The sequence below is a fragment of the Pelophylax lessonae genome (assembly GCF_965119305.1).
Source record: "Pelophylax lessonae genome assembly, chromosome: 4".
Taxonomy (NCBI): Eukaryota; Metazoa; Chordata; class Amphibia; order Anura; family Ranidae; genus Pelophylax; species Pelophylax lessonae.
Genome location: NC_138771.1, coordinates 288,006,309 through 288,029,552, shown reverse-complemented (window position 1 = coordinate 288,029,552; position 23,244 = coordinate 288,006,309). Strand labels below are relative to the sequence as shown.

Genomic DNA, 23,244 nt, shown 5'->3' with positions numbered 1-23,244 from the left:
GTCATAAGACATATAGACGGAACTGTCAGAAGGAACTTGCAAAGTCTAAACTGTATATTTGTTCTGGGTCAGATTGTCTGTGTAACAGCTAGATGTTTTCAGAAGGGGGTCTGTAATGGCAGCTCCCATATTTTGTTCCAGTAAGGATTCCTTTACGTTCATCACAATGTCTTATAATGTTTAGTAAGACAATGGTCACTGACCATTCTATTATCTGCTGTACACAGCATATTCCTTAGAAGCTGCCTCTTTCTTTAACACTCTTAAGGATCTTTTAGTTTGCAATATACTGTATGTTAGAATCTAAACAACCCCCTAAAGATCTGCTAACTACTATAGTGTAGAATAGCCCAGCTAATAGAAACCGAATGACTTATTTATGAATGCCCTCCTTTTACATTGTGTTGATAAAAGTAGATTTTATATATATTGTACAGTAGCATTGTAATGTATGTGACCAGTTTTAGACCTTTGTAATTTTTCTGACCCCATCTACCATGAATGCACTAGAAGTGAATATTGTGAAATTCCTATCTGCATCTGGATAGACCTCTGAGGTAGGACTATGTAAGGCCTAGAGCCGATGTCACCTATCGAGGGTAATTCTCTCCTCTTCTCATTTATCAAAGGATTCATTGCTTTTGAAATCCATACATCTGTAACATTTTTTCACACATTTTTGCCACATTTATCATTGCACTCCCAACATTTTTATTTAAAAGAGATGCAAATATAAGAACTGTACACTGGGCATGTTTCATATTAACACAGTTCTGCTTTTGACCTGCAGAGCGGGAAGTTTAGAAGCCCGTGTATGAACGTACTGTTACATTCTTCACTCCTGCTGCACTCTGTACTTACTTTGCCCTGGGTGATACATCTCTATTCTATGCTATTTAGCTCCAGTCAGCATATGTTAATAAACTTCCTTACAACTGTGCAACTACGTTTTATAAGAATTCATGTTTGTTCCTTTTAAATAGAACTGCCAATGCACAAATATAGACAAAAAATTCATACAGCATGTTTTTTTTTTGTTTGTTTTTTTTTCATATTAATGTGTTACCTTGTTTTCGGCTGTCATTTAGTTGCACTGGGCGAAGGTAGGAAAATTAGTTTTTTTAATCTACTTTACAACTCAAAAGAGAGGTCGCCCTCATTATTTATGACCAAACCTATACCAGTTTAAAGAGCTCTGAGTGCTGTAATAGCTGGTTTTGATTATTGCCCATTTAAATCAGCATTTGTCAGGTCAGTGGCTGTCAAGTTGAAGCCCATTTGCCCACTAAATGCAAATGAAATTTAGAACACTAAGTTCTAGTTTGAAGTCCAGACTTCTGTTATTTCCTTCAGCACTATTTCATCTAGTCATTCTTGGTCTTCCCCCTTGCTTACGATTTGCCTGTTTAAGATAGTTGTTTTTAGTATTTTGGTTGGAAACAATTTAACAGGACCCTTGTTCTCTTAACCTCACCAACCAAGTCTGGATGCTAGTTCTCTGTGCTAAACTTCTACAGCCTTGCCTCTTGTTCTGATGTATATATTATTTCTGCTGCCCCCTAGATGTTTATTTTGACCCATGTTTTATTAGCTGATCATGGTGTTACTATTCAGTTGTGCGAAGTGGCAGCCAGATACAGTCTTCGTTTTCTCAATGTCCACGTGGCTGTGCGTAATTAAAGCATTTTATCTCATAGCATCATTTGTGATTTCTTATATTTGGTTACTATAACCTCATAAGCAACACTGTCATATGACTACTTTTTTAGATCTGTACAGTGCCTTGCGAAAGTATTCGGCCCCCTTGAACTTTGCGACCTTTTGCCACATTTCAGGCTTCAAACATAAAGATATAAAACTGTAATTTTTTTGTGAAGAATCAACAACAAGTGGGACACAATTATGAAGGCGAACAAAGTTTATTGGATATTTCAAACTTTTTTAACAAATAAAAAACTGAAACATTGGGCGTGCAAAATTATTCAGCCCCCTTAAGATAATACTTTGTAGCGCCACCTTTTGCTGCGATTACAGCTGTAAGTCTCTTGGGGTATGTCTCTATCAGTTTTGCACATCGAGAGACTGAAATATTTCCCCATTCCTCCTTGCAAAACAGCTCAAGCTCAGTGAGGTTGGATGGAGAGCGTTTGTGAACAGCAGTTTTCAGTTCTTTCCACAGATTCTCTATTGGATTCAGGTCTGGACTTTGACTTGGCCATTCTAACACCTGGATATGTTTATTTGTGAACCATTTCATTGTAGATTTTGCTTTATGTTTTGGATCATTGTCTTGTTGGAAGACAAATCTCCGTCCCAGTCTCAGGTCTTTTGCAAACTCCATCAGGTTTTCTTCCAGAATGGTCCTGTATTTGGCTCCATCCATCTTCCCATCAATTTTAACCATCTTTCCTGTCCCTGCTGAAGAAAAGCAGGCCCAAACCATGATGCTGCCACCACCATGTTTGACAGTGGGGATGGTGTGTTCAGGGTGATGAGCTGTGTTGCTTTTACGCCAAACATAACGTTTTGCATTGTTGCCAAAAAGTTTGATTTTGGTTTCATGTGACCAGAGCACCTTCTTCCACATGTTTGGTGTGTCTCCCAGGTGGCTTGTGGCAAAATTTTAGGCTCCATGTACACGGGACGCTGGAAATGGCAGTTTAGGAGCAGTTGGGCGTTTTTTTTAGAAGCCCCGGAACCCATCTACATTTTATCTTATCTGTCCATGTACACCAGGTCGTTTGCGGGCAGTTGCGTTCAGGGACTTTTTTTAGAACGCAATTATTTGCGTTCAAACGTGTGTTTCCCGGCGTTTCAAACGCAAAAACGCGACCGAACGCGATGACCCGCGTTTGGCGTTCGCGTTTTTCCATTTTAAAGGGGAATAATTTTTATGACCTCTAGAAACGGTTCTAAACGCAAACGCCCACTAAACGCCCGCTAAACGCGGGTACAAACGCGACCGAACGGACGTTTCAAACGTCCTAAAAATTCCAGCATTCAAAGGGACTTTTAACAACGTCCCGTGTACATGGACCCTAAAGGACACTTTTTATGGATATCTTTAAGAAATGGCTTTCTTCTTGCCACTCTTCCATAAAGGCCAGATTTGTGCAGTATACGACTGATTGTTGTCCTATGGACAGAGTCTCCCACCTCAGCTGTAGATCTCTGCAGTTCATCCAGAGTGATCATGGGCCTCTTGGCTGCATCTCTGATCAGTCTTCTCCTTGTATGAGCTGAAAATTTAGAGGGACGGCCAAGTCTTCGTAGATTTGCAGTGGTCTGATACTCCTTCCATTTCAATATTATCGCTTGCACAATGCTCCTTGGGATGTTTAAAGCTTGGGAAATCTTTTTGTATCCAAATCCGGCTTTAAACTTCTCCACAACAGTAACTCGGACCTGCCTGGTGTGTTCCTTGTTCTTCATGATGCTCTCTGCGCTTTAAACGGACCTCTGAGACTATCACAGTGCAGGTGCATTTATACGGAGACTTGATTACATACCAGTGGATTCTATTTATCATCATTAGTCATTTAGGTCAACATCGGATCATTCAGAGATCCTCACTGAACTTCTGGAGAGAGTTTGCTGCACTGAAAGTAAAGGGGCTGAATAATTTTGCACGCCCAATTTTTCAGTTTTTTATTTGTTAACAAAGTTTGAAATATCCAATAAATTTCGTTCCACTTCATGATTGTGTCCCACTTGTTGTTGATTCTTCACAAAAAATTACAGTTTTGTGTCTTTATGTTTAAAGCCTGAAATGTGGCAAAAGGTCGCAAAGTTCAAGGGGGCCGAATACTTTTGCATGCACTGTATCTTCAGCTGGTTATTTCATTTTGTTTTGATACGTTTTGGAGGAATATTCTATTTGCTTCTGTAATTTCACTAGTTGAGATGGCTATAGAACATTATTATAGCAAATTAAACAAAACTTTAAAAATGACACAGCCTACACAAGCAGTTTGTTCTAGAAAAGTCTATGAGCTAATGTTCATTCTGGAAGCACACAGTGATACTTTATGACTTCAATGCATACATTTTAAGTCTGTTGCTCTGACCTTTAAAAAAGGAAATTGAGAGAGTGACTAGTTTGTGGTGGACAGAGTAATATGAAAAGTCTGTTGTTTTGTGAAGAATGCTTTAGAAAGCAATTTTTATGTTTCCACTGTCCCCTGCAGTGGGTATCATACTGGAGCTAAGTGATAGCAGCTGCCTTATTGTCACGGAACACTGGAGGAAATCTTTGGAAGAAAAATGTATTCCTTAAAATCTGTGGAATTGACACCCTCCTGACCAAGGCAAATGTGACAGTCTACCAAGCCCATATTTTGTATATGAATGTCATGTTTATTGCTTTTCCCAGCCTTGTATAACATCCTGTCACAAGCTGTTAGGATTATTATTGTTTTTCCATTTTAATACTCAAAAGTTCCCACTATAACCAAGCAGTGTCTATGAAAAAAAATGGCTACCCTGGTAAGGCTGTCACAATCTAAAGCATATGTCTTCTGCAGTTCAAAGTTCCTTAGGTAACGCTGTTTTCCCTATACATTTCAAAATATCTTTACTGTAAGATCTTGGTAATTTGCTAAGATCCTCCTAGCTTTCTTCATGAGTGTTAGCTTGAGCATTGCTCAGCTAATTGCCAATGCCAGAGAGGGATGCAAAAATATTATGGAGTTGCAGATTAAGTAAGGGGAGTGTAAATGTTCTCATAGTAGTTGCAGCATCATGTATTTAACCCTTTTGCTACCAGGCTCTGTGCTCCACATTTAAACTTAGCCGGCCAGGCCATTGTTGCAATTTTTCCATTGCTTTTTTATTTTTCCCTTACAGCTTTCAGATTTTGCTAAAGACCCCCCAAAACATATATTTTCTGAAATCATGTGACCAGAATACAAAAAAGGTGCTACTGATTTAGGGCAGGATGATATTTGTGCAAATGTTTATCAAAACAATATTTTCACTAAAAATATACTAAAATCAATATTAGCAGATAAAAACACAGCCCATTTTACAAAATCCCTACTAAATATAAAAGCTAAACTGTATTGAGTGAATACATAACCACTATTTGTAAATTTTAGATTGCGCCTTTTTGCAAAATGGTAAAAATCGAAAATACGCAAAAATGGATATATTCAAATTAAAAAACTAGAGGTTTTAATTGTTCCCTTACAGCTTTTAGAGTAGAGAACCCCCAAACTATATATTTTCTGAACGCACATGACCTGTAAAAAAAAAAAAAGGTGCTACTGATTTTACCGCCTTGCGATATTTGTGCAAATGTTTATCAAAACAATATATTCGCTAATAAATTCTCTAAAATTATTTTTAACAGATATAAATAAAGCAAATTTTACAAAATCCATGCTAAATTCCTACTAATTATAAAAGCTTAACCTGTATTGAGTTAATAAATAACAAATATTTGTAATTTTTTATTTAAGCCTTTTTGCAAAATGGTGAAAATTGAACATACGCAATAATGTAAATAACCACATTTCTCTAAAAATCTGAAGGTTTTCATTGTTCCCTTACAGCTTTCAGAGTTTGTTAAAGACCCCCTAAACCATAGACCATTTTCTGAAAGCATAGGACCAGTAGAAAAAGAAAGGTACAACTGAATTGTAAGGCCCCACCATAAATGCACAAATGTTAACCAAACAATATTTTTGCTAAAAATACACTAAAATCATTTTTAGCAGATACAAACACAGCAAATTTTACAAAATTCCTGCTAAATTCCTACTAAATATAAAATCTTAACCTGTATTGAGTTAATAAATAACAAATATTTTTCAATTTTATATTTCACCTTTTTGCGAAATGGTGAAAACTGAACGTACACAAAACTATAAATAACCAAATTTCTCTAAAAATCTGGAGTTTTTCATTTTTCACTTTCAGCTTTCAGAGTTTTTAAAAGACCCCCAAACTATACATTTTCTGAAAACAAAGACCAGTAGAATAAATGGAAGCTGCTACTGATTTTTACGCCCCCCCCCCCCCCCCCCCCCGATATTTGCGCAAATGTTTACTAAAACAATATTTTTGCTAAAAATGCACTAAAATCAATATTAGCAGATATATAGCACATTTTACCAAAATCCTGCTACTTTCCTTCTAAGTATAAATGTTAAACCTGTATTGAGTTAATAAATAACAAATATTTGTAAATTTTAAATTGCGCCTTTTTGAGAAATAGTGAAAATCGGACGTACGAAAAAAATTCTCTTACAATCTGAAAGGTTTCCTTTTTCACTTACAGCTTTCAGGGTTTGTAAAAGACCCCCCCAAACCATATATTTTCTGAAAGCACATGGCCAGTAGAGTAAAAAGATGGTGCTACTGATTTTTAAGGCACCTCGATATTTGAGCAAATGTTTATCAGACCAATATTGTCGCAAAAAATACACTAAAATCATTAATTGGATAGATTCATACATAGCAAAATGTACAAAATTCCTGCTAAATTCCTACTAAATATAAAAGGTAAACCTATATTGGGTTAATAACAAATATTTGTACATTTCAATTTGAACCTTTTTGTGAAATGGTGGAGACTGAAGGTACGCAAAACTGTAAATAAAAACAATTTACTCCGGAGGTTACCATTTTTCACTTACAGCTTTCAGAATTTAAAAAGGTCCCTTAAACCATACAATTTCTGAAATCACATGACCTGTAGAATAAAAAACATGCTACTGATTTTTTGGGCCCCGCAATAATTGCGCAAATGTTCATCATATCGCTATTTTCACTAAAAATACAATAAAATCTTTAATAGTGCCCTTAAACACAACATAACTTACAAAATTCCTGCTAAATTACTACTAAATCATCGTTCACATGTGGCATACTAAAGTTTATGCCCATGGAGGGCCATGTTTACCTGCACAGGGATGCACAGGTTTGCGTGCATTCCCGTACAGACAGTCCCATTTATGTCAATTGGAATGCAATGGCTGCACAGGCATAGCTGCTGTTGCCAATCTGACATTCCTGTGGGTGTGGGTGCATGACCCCAAATGCAGACAGTGTGAGCTCAGGGACATGCACGTGGACCTACATGGATGTCAAACTGCGAGCAATGGCTCTGTTCGTGCAGTTGCTACTCCCTAAATGACATCAATGGGGCTGACTGCACAGAGATGCATGGAACACCTGTGCATCCCTGTAAAGGTACGCTGTGTATACCCTGTGTAAACAAGGCCTTAGGCCTCTTTCACACAAGCAGATTGATCGGGTCTGCCTATTCGTTCTTCAGGCGGCCCAATCGGACCACCGATTTTCTATAGAGAGGCTGATGTAAATTGACATTTGTCTGTTTATACCCACCTGCATCACTAAAAACAGACGGATGAGGATTCCATTCCCCATCCATTTAGCAGACCTGATCAGCTTGTATCCGATGGAAATGGACAGGCGGTCCGTTTCCATCCGACCACCCCATCGAGAATTGCGGGCTGTGTCCATGTCCGCTCTGCATCAGCGGAGTGAACGTGGACCTGTCATCTGCCTGCTCAGCGGGTCAGCAGACAGATCACTGCTGAGCAGGCGGGTCTGTTTGACAGAGTCCGCTCCATGTTTTTTTTTTTTTTTTTTTTGTACTTTTTAATTTTTTTTTTTTTAAATTAGATTTGTTTTGTATTTTTCTCTTATTTTTTGAGACAGAGAAAGTCCCTCTACACTGAGAACTGAGCGATCAAAGACAGCTGATCACCCAGTTCTCCCCTCCTCTCTAAGCAGAGAGCGGTGACTGTCAGTCACCGGGCTCTCTGGTCTGCCCATCCAGCGCTTATTTGGAGTGCTAGGTTGTGCAGAGTACAGGAATGGCTTCCTTATTCTCCCATCCTGGTTCAGGCACCTGGGTGGATCACGACTGTAAAGTCAGGATCTTTCCAGAGCCTGGACCGTCTGAAAACAGGTCACAGGAGTGCAGAATGAAGTGCACTCTTGTGATCCATAGAAGAAGTAGGGTCAAAATAGCTTTGGCTATACTTGTCCTTTTAATACTTTTCAAAAGATTCCCAGAACACTATAGGTTAGCTTAGGAGGGAGCACAGCACAAGTACTTCCTTTTTCAAGCTGGACATTTCTCAGAGACACATTGAATGAGGAATGAGTTGCTTCTCTGATTTATTATTTGAGGTATGTCAATTTCAGCTTTACCTACTAAGCTAAGTAAACTGGCTGTTCAAAATATGTAGAGGAACAATGCAACAACAGATGAAAGTGCTTGTTCAGCATTACCATAACTACTAAGCAAAGTAGGAGAACTGGAAACTTTGGTGACTGAAAAGAACAATGATTTAAATGGTATTGATGAGTCGGCTTGATTCTTTACCGGATTGAGCTATTAATATTCCTAGCTATGCTTGCTGTGGAAAGACGGGGTAAAACGAAAAGGAGGTGGTGTCTTACTTTATGTGAGAATTGATTTCAAAGTGAGTGTGAAAGTGGATCATGTTGATGTTTATGGAAAGTGTGATGTTGCTGAGGCATTATGGATGAAGCTGCATATGTGTATTCGTACTTAACCAGTTCAGCCCCGCCCACCGTACATTTACTGCGGCACTGAGCCGCTGCTGAGCAAAGTGACGTAGCCCTACGTCGCTCACTCCCGCGCGCCCCCGACCCTGCTGATGATCTGATTGGGTTCAGAACCAATCAGGTCCAGGCCAATGATTTTTGGCCTGGACCTGTTGATCGGTCCTGCCCAATCAGAAACTGACCCGTGCCTGTGTAATGTAAACACAGGCACAGAAATGACCCGCTCTCTCCTTACAAAATCCTCTTTGGATTCATTGAGAGGAAAGAGAGGATCAAAACTGTGGGTACTGCACCAAGCACCCACACACACATACGTAGATAGGCACATTTAACCCCCGATAACCCCTGCACCCCCTGTCACATCGCACACTGTATACAGTATATAGCTGTTTCCTATATTTCTGTATTAGTGTGACTTGGTTTAGCACTTGCGACCGTTCCTTTTAGGCTTAGGATACCCGCCACCCCCCCAATAAAGATTTAACCCCCTGACTCCCCCCTGATCACCCCCAGTTAACCCCTTCCCCCCCTGTCACATTGCACACTATATACAGGTAATATAGTGGTTTACTGTATTTTTGTGATAGTGTAATTGTGACTTCAGTTAGCGCTAGCGAGTTAGTTTCTGTCCCAAGTAGGTTTAGGGTCCCTGCCACCCCCCCAATAAAGATTTAACCCCCTGATCACCCCCAGTTAACCCCATTCATTGCCCTGACACAGTGTCACTTTTATAGTGAACAGATCAATATCTGATCTGATCAGAACTATACTAGCATCCCCATAGTTTAGTGTTCACAAAATGCAGTGTTTGCACAATCAGCACTGATTCCTGCCAGCACCTGCGTTTAGCCCCTCCGCCCAGCCCACCCCACCCAGGCAAGTGCAGTAATCAATAGATTACTGTCACTTCCAAAAAACACAAAACCACTGTGTTAGCAGAGTCAGGCCTGATCCCTGCTAGCACTAGCTTTTTTGGTAGCGGTTGAAATAGTCCTTGACAACCAGGTGCTTTTTTACCTGTGAGTCACGCTACTGTACCTGTAAATTTAGTTGCTAAAATGACCAAACGGTGGTACAGTAGTGAAGAGGCATACAGTATACTGACCATATCAGATAAGAGTGATGGGGAAGCCTCACTGGCAGAATCAGGGTCAGTATACGAACCTGAAGAGAGCAGTGGGTCCCTGACAGATAGCTCTGATGACGGATGGATCCCTGTTAAGATCAGGCGTACCCGACCCCATTCTGGAGTTGCAGAGGTGCAGGAATTGCAGGGTGCTCGTATGGAGCAGAGTGTCGGTACTAGTGCCGCTCAACCTTCTGGTGAACTAGCAAGCACCAGCGGCTTAGTACACCCTGGACCTAGAACAACCAGCACTGCAGTATCACTTGGTGACGGGGCGAGTCCCATAAGTGCAGTTGAAGCTGGTGCGGTGGCTAGCACAAGTAGTGGCCAGTAGCCACCCCAAATTTGAAGATGGTCCCGTAGAGATCATAGTGCCCTCCCTGATGCGCTGGCATATCCTAATTGGCAGCCCACTGATACTACAGCACCCGTACTTCCCCCATTCACTGCCCAACCTGGAATCCACGTGGAAACAGCCAATTTTACTCCCCTGAATTTTTTTGAGCTTTTTCACTGAAGATCTTTTCAGATCTATTGTGGACCAAAGCAATTTATATGCTGGTCAATTCATCCCCGCCAACCCAAATTCGCCCCTTGCCAGACCATTCGGCTGGAAACCTATAAGGGTTTCTGAGTTTAAAACCTTTCTGGGCCTTTCCTTCAACATGGGCATAACCAAAAAGAGTGAGTTGCAGTTATATTGGTCCACTAACCGAATTCACCCTAAGCGTGTGTTCTCTGCTTCTATGTCCAGGGCGAGATACAAGTAAATTCTGCGGTTTATGCACTTCATAAACGCAGTTGCAGTGAGCTGGCTGCATGAGAGGCATTTTCCACATGTCCTCCTGAATACCCCTACCCAAAGACACCCCTAAAGAAGATGTCACGTCTGTAGCAGGCGCGGATTTAGGCGTGACACCCTCTATTATTGTCCCTTCTGTCCTGACCAACCTGGTCTCTGCATCGGGGAATGTTTGCAACACTACCACACACTAGTGGAGTATTAGCGTAGGGTACAGCACGGCACAGTTTAGGGCACACTAACACAGGGTCTCGAAAGATGTTTGATGGCTATCGACATTTTGAGAGACCCTAACCTGAAAAGTTGCAGTTGAAAAAAAAAAGTGTAAAAAAAAATAAATAAAAGCCAGAAATAGTTGTCATTTGAGTTATTTTTCTGTTCTTACTCTGCTCTTCTACTTCTACTCTTCCTACTGTACTTTTACTGTACATTATTATTTTTCATTCTATTGTTAACCAGTTTGCCTTGCAGGTACACTCATCGGCTGCCACACTGATTTTATATATTCTGACACAAACAGCGTTTGCGCTCAGCATATATGGAAATCTCTGATGGCAGCGCTGTAGGAGGTGATTTCACCACCGCAGTTAAAAAACCATTAGGTATACATGGAATTTTGTCATGTATACCCATCATTAGAAAGTGGGTTTGGATGTTTTGGGCAGATAATGATGGGTGTACTACACAATTTTCTTGCGGAGATATCTGTTAGATTCTCTTTTTTTCATTAAGCCCACAGGTTGCATGCAAAAAAAAAAAAAAAAAAACCTACACTATATGCTAAACAAGGACCAGCATGTACTGGTACATTGCAGGACTTTAAGTGGTTATACCAGGATGATACCAGGATGATGCCTGCTGATTTAGGCATCATCTTGGTATCGTTTTTTACAGGCAGCGGTCGGCTTACATGGAAAAGCGATCCTAGCAGATAATTAGCCGCTAGACTGCTTTTACAAGCAGTGGGAGGGGACTCCCCCCTCCAGCCGCCTTCCGCTTTTTTTCTCAGGCCTTCCTGTCCCACCAGTTAACCCGAGAGTGCAGCCGGTGGTTCAAGTATCTAACCATAGAGCTGATTGGAGATGAGAATGGCTCCAATCATCTCTATGGCCTAAAATACCAGAAGCTACGAGCATTTCATGACTTCTGTTTTGCCAGAAATATACAGCGCCATTGGGAAAGCATCTTATCACACCAATCTTGGTGTGGTTAGATGCGTTAAGGTCAGAGGAGAGATCTAGATTCTAAAAGACCCCAATTTTTTTAAAAAAGAGTACCTGTCACTACAGATTGCTATCATAGGGGATATTTAAATTCACTGTGATAACAATAAAAATGATTTAAAAAAATGAAAGGAAAGGTGTCAAAATAACATAAAAAAGCAAAATAAAAAAATTCAAGCCCCCCTGTGCTTGCTTGCAAATGCGCATGCAAGCATTGGTCTAGTGTCATAGGTAAACCACAATTGCAGCATGCATGTGAGGTATCGCGAACGCCAGGTCGAGGGCAGTAATTCTTGCAGTAGACCTCCTCTATAAGTCTAAAGTGGTAACCTGTAAAGACTTTTAATGGCTTTTAAAAATGTATGTAGTTTGTTGCCGCTGCACAGGCGTGCACAATTTTTAAAGCATGTCATGTTTGGTATCTATGTACTCGGCATAAGATCATCTTTTAAATTTTACCAAACAATTTGGAATTACAGTGGGTACGGAAAGTATTCAGACCCCCTTAAATTTTTCACTCTTTGTTATATTGCAGTCATTTGCTAAAATCATTTAGGTTCATTCTTCTTCCTCATGAATGTACACATAGTACCCCATACTGACAGAAAAACACAGAATTGTTGACATTGTTGCAGATTTATTAAAAAAGAAAAACTGAAATATCACATGGTCCTAAGTATTCAGACCCTTTGCTCAGTATTTAGTAGAAGTCCCCTTTTGATCTAATACAGCCAGGAGTCTTTTTGGGAAAGATGCAACAAGTCTTTCACACCTGGATTTGGGGATCCTCTGCCATTCCTCCTTGCAGATCCTCTCCAGTTCTGTCAGGTTGGATGGTAAACGTTGGTGGACAGCCATTTTTAGGTCTCTCCAGAGATGCTCAATTGGGTTTAAGTCAGGGCTCTGGCTGGGCCATTCAAGAACAGTCACGGAGTTGTTGTGAAGCCACTCCTTCGTTATTTTAGCTGTGTGCTTAGGGTCATTGTCTGTTGGAATGGAAACCTTCGGCCCAGTCTGAGGTCCAGAGCACTCTGGAGAAGGTTTTTTTCCAGGATATCCCTGTACTTGGCCGCATTCATCTTTCCCTCGATTGCAACCAGTCGTCCTGTCCCTGCAGCTGAAAAACACCCCCACAGCATGATGCTGCCACCACCATGCTTCACTGTTGGGACTGTATTGGACAGGTGATGAGCAGTGCCTGGTTTTCTCCACACATACCGCTTAGAATTAAGGCCAAAAAGTTCTATTTTGGTCTCATCAGACCAGAGAATCTTATTTCTCACCATCTTGGAGTCCTTCAGGTGTTTTTTTAGCAAACTCCATGCGGGCTTTCATGTGTCTTACACTGAGGAGAGGCTTCCGTCGGGCCACTCTGCCATAAAGCCCCGACTGGTGGAGGGCTGCAGTGATGGTTGACTTTCTACAACTTTCTCCCATCTCCTGACTGCATCTCTGGAGCTCAGCCACAGTGATCTTTGGGTTCTTCTTTACCTCTCTCACCAAGGCTCTTCTCCCCCGATAGCTCAGTTTGGCCGGACGGCCAGCTCTAGGAAGGGTTCTGGTCGTCCCAAACATCTTCCATTGAGGATTATGGAGGCCACTGTGCTCTTAGGAACCTTAAGTGCAGCAGAAATCTTTTTTGTAACCTTGGCCAGATCTGTGCCTTGCCACAATTCTGTCTCTGAGCTCTTCAGGCAGTTCCTTTGACCTCATGATTCTCATTTGCTCTGACATGCATTGTGATCTGGAAGGTCTTATATAGACAGGTGTGTGGCTTTCCTAATCAAGTCCAATCAGTATAATCAAACACAGCTGGACTCAAATGAAGGTGTAGAACCATCTCAAGGATGATCAGAAGAAATGGAAAGCACCTGAGTTAAATATATGAGTGTCACAGCAAAGGGTCTGAATACTTAGGACCATGTGATATTTCAGTTTTTCTTTTTTAATAAATCTGCAACAATGTCAACAATTCTGTGTTTTTCTGTCAGTATGGGGTGCTATGTGTACATTCATGAGGAAGAAGAATGAACCTAAATGATTTTAGCAAATGGCTGCAATATAACAAAGAGTGAAAAATTTAAGGGGGTCTGAATACTTTCCGTACCCACTGTATATAGTGTATTTGTGCATTAAATTGAAAAAAAAATATTTTTTTCCCCAGAAATTGCGTTTGGAAAATCTTTACGCAAATATCGTGTGACAAAATAATTTGCAACATCCACCATTTTGTTCTGTAGGGCCTATGCTTTAAAAAAATATATAATGTTTGGCGGTTCAAAGTAATTTTCTAGTAAAAAAATTTTTTTTTTTCATAAGTCACAAAAAAGGCTTGGTTTTCAAGTGGTTAGAAGAGTGGGTGATGTGTGGCTAAGATTGAGCATTAAATGCAAGGACAGTTCAAACACCCCCCAAATGACCCCTTTTTGGAAAGTAGACACCCAAAGCTATTTGCTGAGAGGCATATTGAGTCCATGGAGTATTTTATATTTTGCCCTAAGTTTCGAGAAGGTGACAATTTTCTTTTTTTTTTTACACAAAGTTGTCACTAAATTATATGTTGCTCATGCATGCCATGGGTATATGTGAAATGACACCCCAAAATACATTCTGCTGCTTCTCCTGAGTACAGGGATACCTCATGTGTGTGATTTTTTGGCAGTCTAGCCGCCACAGGACCCCAAAACCAATCACCGCCTTCAGGCTTTCTAAGGGCGTAAATTGTTGATTTCACTCCTCACTACCTATCACAGTTTTGAAGGCCATGAAATGCCAAGATAGCACAACCCCCCCCCCCCCCCCAAATTACCACTTTTCGAAAAGTATACACCCCAGGGTATTTGCTAAGATGCATGGTGAGTATTTTGCTGCTCTCTTTTATTTTAGAAAATTAAGAAAAAAAAAGGAAAATGCATTCTTTCTTCCTCTTTTTTTTTCAATTTCCAAAACTTTGTGACAAAAAGTGAGATCTGCAAAACACTCAACATGCCTCTCTGCAAATAGCTTAGGGTGTCTACTTTCTGAAAATATGTCGTTTGGGGGGGGGGGGGGTGTGCTGTCTTGGCATTTCATGACCTCCAAAACTGTGATGGGTAGTAAGGAGTGAAATCAACAATTTACACCCTTGGAAAGCCTGAAGGTGGTGATTGGTTTTCAGGGTCCTGTACGCGGCTTGACTGCCAAAAAGTCTCACACATGGGGTATCCCCTTACTCAGGAGAAGCAGCAGAATGTATTTTTGGGTGTCATTCCACATATACCAATGGCATGTGTGAGCAATTTATCTTTTAGTGACAACTTTGTGTTACAAAAAAAATGTAATTTTCCCAAAACTTGTGGCAAAATATAAAATATTCCATGGACTCACCATGCCTGCCTCTCAGCAAATAGCTTGGGGTGTCTACTTTCCAAAATGGGGTCATTTGGGGGGGGGGGGAGTTGTGCTATCTTGAAATTTCAGGGCCCTCGAAACTGTTATAGGTAGTGAGGAGTGAAATCAAAAATTTACGCAATTAGAAAACCTGAAGGTGTTGATTGGTTTTCGGGGTCCCCTACACAGCTAGGCTCCCAAAAAGTCTCACACATGAGGTATCCCTGTACTCAGGAGAAGCAGCAGAATGTATTTTGGGGTGTCATTCCACATATACCCATGTCATGTGTGAGAAATGTATCTTTTAGTGACAACTTTGTGTTAAAAAAAATTAAAAATAAAATGTAATTTTTCCAAAACTTGTGGCAAAATATAAAATATTCCATGGACTCACCATGCCTCTCAGCAAACAGCTTGGGGTGTCTACTTTCCAAAATGGGGTCATTTGGGGGGGGTTTTGTGGTATCTTGACATTTCAGGGCCTCCTAAACCGTGATAGGTAGTGAGAAAATGCAATGAAAAATTTACACCCTATGAAATTCTGAAGGTGGTGATTGGTTTTCGGGGTCCCGTACACAGCTAGGCTCCCAAAAAGTCTCACACATGTGGTATCCCTGTACTCAGGAAAAGCAGCAGAATATATTTTGGAGTGTAATTATACATATACGCATGGCATGTGTGAGCAATATATCATTTCAATAACAATTTTGTGTAAAAAAAATAAAATGTTTCAAACACCTGTGACAAAAAAATAAAATATTCGATGAGCTTAACATGCCTCTCAGGACATTCCTTAAGATGTCTACTTTCCAAAAAGTGGTAATTTTGGGGCTTTTGTACTGCCCTGCCATTTTAGCACTTCATGAATTGAGATAGGCAGTCAGAAAGTAAAAGCTGCATAAATTCCAGTATTTTACACCATAGTTTGTAGATGCTATAACTTTTGCGCAAACTAATAAAAATACGCTCATTGAGATTTTTTTTGTCAAAGACATGTAGCTAAATACATTTTGGCCAAAATATATGACATAAATTGAGTATATTGGATATTTTTTAAAAGACAAATTTGAAAATGTCATTTTTTCTTCAAAATTGTCGCTCTTTTTTTATTAATATCACAAAAAATAAAAAGCACAGAGGTGATCTAATACCAGCAAAAGAAAGCTCTGTTTGTGGGAAAAAAAGGACGTAAATTTTGTTTGGGTACAGAATTGCATGACCGCGCAATTGTCAGTTTAAGTCACGCAGTGCCAAGTTGAAAAAAAGGGGCCTGGTCATTGAGCAGCCAAATCCTCCAGGGCTAAAGTGGTTAAAAGTTAATTGTTAGGGTTTGTTACAGGTTCCCCAGTGTTAATGAGGAGATGGAGACTCGACTTCTTACACAGATTAAAAAGGCTGCAAGGGCTTGGACAGTGGTAACGAGGGGAGGAGCTAGTCATCCTGGCACACAGGGATTGGGACGGCCACTGTAAGCTGAGCTGTGCATGTGCACATGTCAGGGACTGCTGAGAGCAGGCAGGTAGGTGTATTTTATTGCAGAAAAGACATTGCATGTCTCCTCTACAATAAAGAGCCTGCCTGCTCACAATTAATATCACCGGAACATTAGTTCAGCTTTAATAACAGCATGCAATGCCAAACTGCAATTTTTATAGCAAGCAAAATATTTTATTGTATTAAAAAGCTATAAAACAGAAAGATAGATGTTATTTTGGCCCTGTATAGAGCGTTAATAAGACCTTCTCTAGGATATGCAGTTCAGTTTTGGGCATTGTTCACAAAAAAACTGAGAAAAAAAAGGGGCATGGAGGAGCTCAGCTATGAGAAAAAATAAGCTGAATTGAATGTATTATTTCTTGAGAAGAGGTGATTAAGGGGGAATATGAAGATATGATCACCATGTATGAATAAATAAGTAGTCCATATAGTGAACTTGGTGTAGAGTTTTTCACTTTAAGGTAATTGCAAAGAACAAAAGGGCACTCTTTACGTCTGGAGGAAAATATCCACCACATACAGAAAGGCTTCTTCACAATTAGAGCTGTGAAAATGTGGAATTGACTCCATCAAGAACTATCAAGAACTTCTGCCATTCAGTAGAGCTAGCCAGCTCAAAAGAGCTGAATGCATTCCTTAATGAATAAAACATAGCTGGATATTTGACATTTATAGGTAATAACACCAGGAATTCTTGATTCAGGGTGAGATTATTTGTGACTTGTTTGGATTAAAGTAGTCATTTTTGCAACTTCTGGTTTGCTGGATTTGGTATCTTTGGATAGAATAAACTAAAGGCAAAACATTTTTTATTTTAAATAGAGTAAGGGATGGTTATAACCCCTGTGTGATTTATTTTTGTTTTGTTGTTTTTTCTTTTGCCATCTGTGTCCCATTGGGCAAATTTACCTTCATTTTCTGTCCCATAGCCAAAACAGGAAGTGAGGGGAAATCCCTGCAAATTAAGGGAATCTTTTGCCCCCTCCCCCCAGGTCACCAGAACTAGTGTCACTATTGGAAGATCTTTCCTCCATTACTTTTCTGGGGACAACCCAAAATTTGGGATTTTCTTTTACTTTCACTTTCAATGATAATAGTGAACACAACAAATAGATAGGATGAATCTCCCTATCAGGGACAAGGGAACAATAAAAACCTAATGGGTGTTCTAATCGTTCTTCTTTCTATCCAAAACAAAAATACAAGTTTTGCCTTTAGTTGTACTTTAATACTTTTTTTTATGTGGTATTTGCGGCATGCTCATTCCATACTGCTTTTGTTAGAGAAGCATCCGCTAAATTATAGTGAGTCTATACCATTTCACTAAGATATTCTGTTATTGTACTTGTTTCTTTGTATTGTTTTAGTTTAAAACTCTTTTTGTTTTTTATCAGTTTGGAATGGGTTGAGATGGGAAAATGGTGGCTGCTAAAATAATCCAAATTGCTACTCACAATATAAATTTAAGCTTCAATGTCCAGCTTAAAAAATTGATCATCATATACTTTATATTTATTGATAGCGGGAGCAATTGGTTACCACTGCTGTCAATTAAATCCGGTGATGCGAGAGCATGGGCCGGTTCCTGCTGTCTGTGTAAATGGACGGAGCAATGGGACTCAGGAGCGAGCACTCATGGGTCTCCTTGGGGGCACCCAATGAAGAGGAGGAGCCTGGAGTGCCAGCGAGGGACCACAGATGAGGAGGATCTGGGCTGCTCTGTGCAAATTCATTGCACAGAGCAGGTAAGTATATGCATATTTGGTATTTTTATAAAAAACAAAGCTTTAGAACCACTTTAACTCTGTAGTCATGCCATAGGTATGGTATGGTGGGGCAGTGAAAGAATGAAAACAAACCCACAGGCTTGTGATCCCTATAAACTTGTTGCTCTCATTTTACCTCGGATAGTAGGAGAGGGGACCCCTGCATTGGGAGAACACCTATCAGACCCCTGATTGTTCTATAAACAGATGTAAAGGCTTATCAATTATTGTGAAAAAAGACCTATAGGCGCCACACACACATGGTCACACATACACAGTTAGGATGCACATAGGTATATCAATGCCTATAAATAATTTTAGGAGCTATGTTTTAGTTCTATCTTTTGATTACCCATAGTGATGGGTAATCAAAACCTTCATTACCAACCCAAATTTTGCACATGAGGTATGCACTGGTTTCCTCAACTCTTTGCACACCAAAACTATTTTCATCCCTTTTTTAGCACTTCATTTGGTAATATATGTCTTTCAAAGTACCCTGAATACGGTATCTATTTTGATAGTAAGCAGAGAATTGGACAAAAATGTTAAAATATTGCAGTTTTAGTTTAGATTGCATTTTGTTTAATTAAAATGTTACTAAACCCACAATGGTAAAATCAGTCTGTATATACAGTAAAGCATGCTTGTTAGGATGATTAATGTATCGTAAAGCCCTTATGAGCAGGTTAAATAAAAAAGATGAGATAATGTTGACTGACAGATCTCTACAAACTCTCTGCTATCATGAATGCTTCCAGCAGTCCTGTACTCAGGGAGGAGCCATATGATGGGATTGGGAAGCCTAGGGGAAAAGCATTAGCAGCTCACGTGACCACCCACCAGCCCACACAGGTTTAATTAGGTGACTGTACAGACGCCAAGATCACTTGCATACTACACTGACAAGTTGCAAGTTGAAAGAAAGCAAATATGTAGTTGGGAAAGGGTGAACAATGCAAAGGATTTGATTGATAACCACTCAATGGGAATCTTTTATGCCCCCTGCCACAGTCTGTAGCCCCTTCTGGAGATCCAGATGATGTTGCAGCCTGTCCCCCCCCCCCACTAACTATCCAGCAGTGTGCCCATCTGTATTAACTCTGTCTTGTCTGTCTGCTAGGAGACTAGGAGAGGAGCTAGGAGAGGCGGCGGGGACCCAAGAAGAGGAGGTTTGGGGCCACTCTGAGCATTTCCATTGCACAGAGTCTGTCAGTATACCTTTTTTGTTGTTTAAAAAAAATAGCACTTTACAATTACTTTAAATGAATGTCCTCCCACAATGGATTGTTTTCTGGACATATGATAATTTACAGTGGGGTCAGGAAAGGATTAATTTTAAATTGATGAGCAGTAACAGATCTAACCCACCTCCTATTTACAATTTTGGGGAGCTTTATTTTGAGCCTAGAAAAATCTATTATTTATTAAGTTAACTAAGTTTTTAATAAATGGTACAAAGAGAGAATGACAGATGGGAAGAATATAACTTCACTCCCACCTATTTTTAAAAATGAACTACCAAAATAAATCACAAATTTATTATAATGGTATCATACCATTGTTTTCTTTTCTAAACAGGTATTTATAGTAGATTTAAAACATACATTTCATCATCACATATGAACTTATATTCTTTTATTTTCATTGTATCCCTAATAGGGGAGACTTTGCCCAGAAAGCTTCCCTTACCGTGGGATATTTGATACATGTGAGCAACCTTAAAAAAATTAGTCAGCTTGATCAATGGATAAACAATACTTCTAGATACAAGTAATAATAGTAGCATTTTTTATGCAGGTAACTTGACAAATGTTTGGCTACTTTGAATATAGTAAATATTAGAGAACCTTTTTCATGCCTGTCTTGCCATGTCTTTAAAACTAATTGCTGAGTGGTAGGGTTATTCTTTACCTAATGTCTTGTAATTGGAAAAGCAGCAGGGTCTGCATCCCTTTAGGTGTGGAATTATATGACCAAAATAGAAACCTAGGGGATTTTTCCATTGTGACGTGTACACTTTTGGGAAAAGCAGAATTTTTTACATGCAGCTTGTGCAGAATGCCAAAGGTACATCTGAATTAAATAAGTAAAAAAAAAAAAAAAACAGTTATTGCAAAGTGTAAAACAATGTAGCTTTTAATAGAAATATGTTACAGAAAGGCCATTTATGGATGTTATATATTTGTTTAAGCAAAAGGTGCAGTTCACCTAATCTGTATAGCTGTGGTCTAGATATCAAATGTTGATATTGCAGAGGAATGTCCCAATGCAAGGGTAAGCAGGGCCAAGGTAATATATATACTGTGTATATATATATATATATATATATATAGCAATAGGTGGTTTGATTTTGGAGGGAAAAAGGGCTTTTAGTAAAGCAGCCCATCCATTTTCATGGAAAGTCCACTCTTTGATATACCTAGGCAGTTTTGTTTAACCGCTTCCATACAGAGCAGTTTGACACCCTTCCTGCCCAGACCAATTTTCAGCTTTCAGCACTCTCACACTTTGAATGACAATTGCTCAGTCATGCTACACTATAACCAAACAAAATTTTTATCATTTTTTTCACACAAATAGAGCTTTCTTTTGGTGGTATTTGATCACAACTGGGGGTTTTTTTTTTCGTGATATATGCAAAAAAAGAGCAAAAATTTTGAAAAAAAAACACTTTTTTAGTTTCAATTATGAAATTTTGCAAAAAATAAAATTTTCTTCATACATTTGGGCCAAAATGTATACTGCTACATGTCTCTGGTAAAATTAACCCAAATTAGTGTATATTATTTAGTCTGTGTGAAAGTTATTGAGTCTAGAAGCTATGGTACCAATTACTGAAAATTGATCACACCAGATGTACTGACTGCCTATCTCCTTTCTTGAGGCCCTGAAATGTCAGGACAGTACAAATACCGACCAAATGACCCTTTTTTGTAAAGTAGACAGTCCAAGGTATTTAGTAAGAGGCATGGTGAGTTTTTTGAAGTTGTAATTTTTTCCCACAATTCTTGGGAAAATGAAGAAAAATTTTTTTTTTCTTTTTTTTCCCACAAAGTTGTCAATTTATAAGCTATTTCTAACACATAGCATGTACACAGCAAAAATTACACCCAAAAATACATTCTGCTACTCCTTCCGAGTATGGCGATACCACATGTGTGAGACTTTTACACAGCCCGGCCACAAAAAGAGACTCCACGTCCAAGAAGCACATTCAGGCGTTCTAGGAGCATAAATACACATAAAACTTTCTTACTACCTATCACACTTTTCAAGGCCCTAGAGCACCAATACAATGGAAAAGTCCACAAAATGACCCCATTTTGGAAAGCAAACACTCCAACGTATATATTCTATGAGGCATTATGGGTCGTTTGAACATATCATTTTTTTCCACAGGTTTTTGGAATATGTGGGAAAAAAATGAAAACTTTTTTTTTTTACACAAAGTTGTCAATTTATAGGATATTCCTAACACATAGCATGTACACAGCAAAAATGACACCCCAAAATACATTCTGCCACTCCTCCTGAGTATGGCAATACCACATGTGTGAGACTTTTTCACAGCCTAGCCATATAGAGGGGCCCAACATCCAAGGAGCATCATTATGCATCCTAGCCACTTGCCTAGGCCTATTTTTGACATTTGGTGTTTACAAGCTAAAATCAGTTGTTTTGCTAGAAAACTGCTTAGAACCCCCAAACATTATATATATTTTTTTTTAGCAGAGACCCTAGAGAATAAAATGGAGATTATTGCAATATTTTTTATCACACCATATTTGCGTAGCGGTCTTCCAAACGCAATTTTTTTGGAAAAAATTCACTTTTTTTAATTAAAAAATAAGAAACCAGTAAAGTTAGCCCAATTTTTTTCCATAATGTGAAAGATAATGTTACGCCGAGTAAATAGATATCCAACATGTCATGTTTCAAAATTGCGCACGCTCACGGAATGGTGACAAACTTTGGTACTTAAAAATCCCCATAGGCGACAATTTAAAAATTTCTACAGGTTGCCATCTTTGAGTTACAGAGGAGGTCTAGGGCTCAAATTATTCCCCTTGCTCTAACGATCGCGGCGATACCTCACATGTGTGGTTTGAACACCGTTTACATATGTGGGCGGGGTTTCTGTATGCATTCGCTTCTGCGCGCGAGCTAACGGGGACAGGGCGCTTTAATTTTTTTTTTTTTTTTTTTTTTTACTATTTATTTTATTTATTATTTTTTATTTTTACACCGTTTAAAAAAAAAAAAAAAAATTGATCATTTTTATTTCTATTAAAAGAAATGTAAATATTCCTCGTAATAGAAATAGGCACGACAGGACCTCTTTTTTGTGAGATCTGGGGTCAAAAAGTCCTCAGATCTCACAAGTACACTAAAAGATAGAAAAAAAAAAATAAAAAAAATAATTATAATATAAAATGAAAAAAAAAAAAAAAAAGGACCTTTAAACCGGTTGCTAGGCAACAACATTTTCCGTAGCTCCGGTCCTCCAAGACCATAGAGCCAAGTGAGGGCAAGCTTGCCCTCACTCGACATCCTGTCTGTGAGGATTCGGGACCCGGATCGTTTTCCCCGCTGCCGGCGGGTCCGGTAAGCGGGGAAAAGGACCGGAACGCGTCGGGAGGGGGGGGGCGCCTCTTCCGCCATCCCGGAAGGGTGATCCCACGGCGAATCCGCCGCTGGGACCACCCTTATCGGAAAGCCAACTGTCCACCGTTTAAAAAAATACCAGGGTTATGGCAGCTATCTGCTGCCATAACACCGGTATTTAGGTTTAAACGGACGACGTATATAAACCTTTTTGGACTTGGACATGGTGGCTGTATGAAGGGTGACAGGTACTCGGGTACTTTGTTGGGCAGGTGACAGGTACTCTGG

At 39.5% G+C, this 23,244-nt stretch overlaps 1 protein-coding gene across 2 annotated transcripts in view; it reads left to right on the top strand.

Annotated features, from left to right (window-relative positions):
* METTL25 (methyltransferase like 25) overlaps positions 1-23,244 on the top strand; it is a 370,840-nt gene that overhangs the window by 277,939 nt on the left and 69,657 nt on the right. The window lies entirely within an intron of this gene.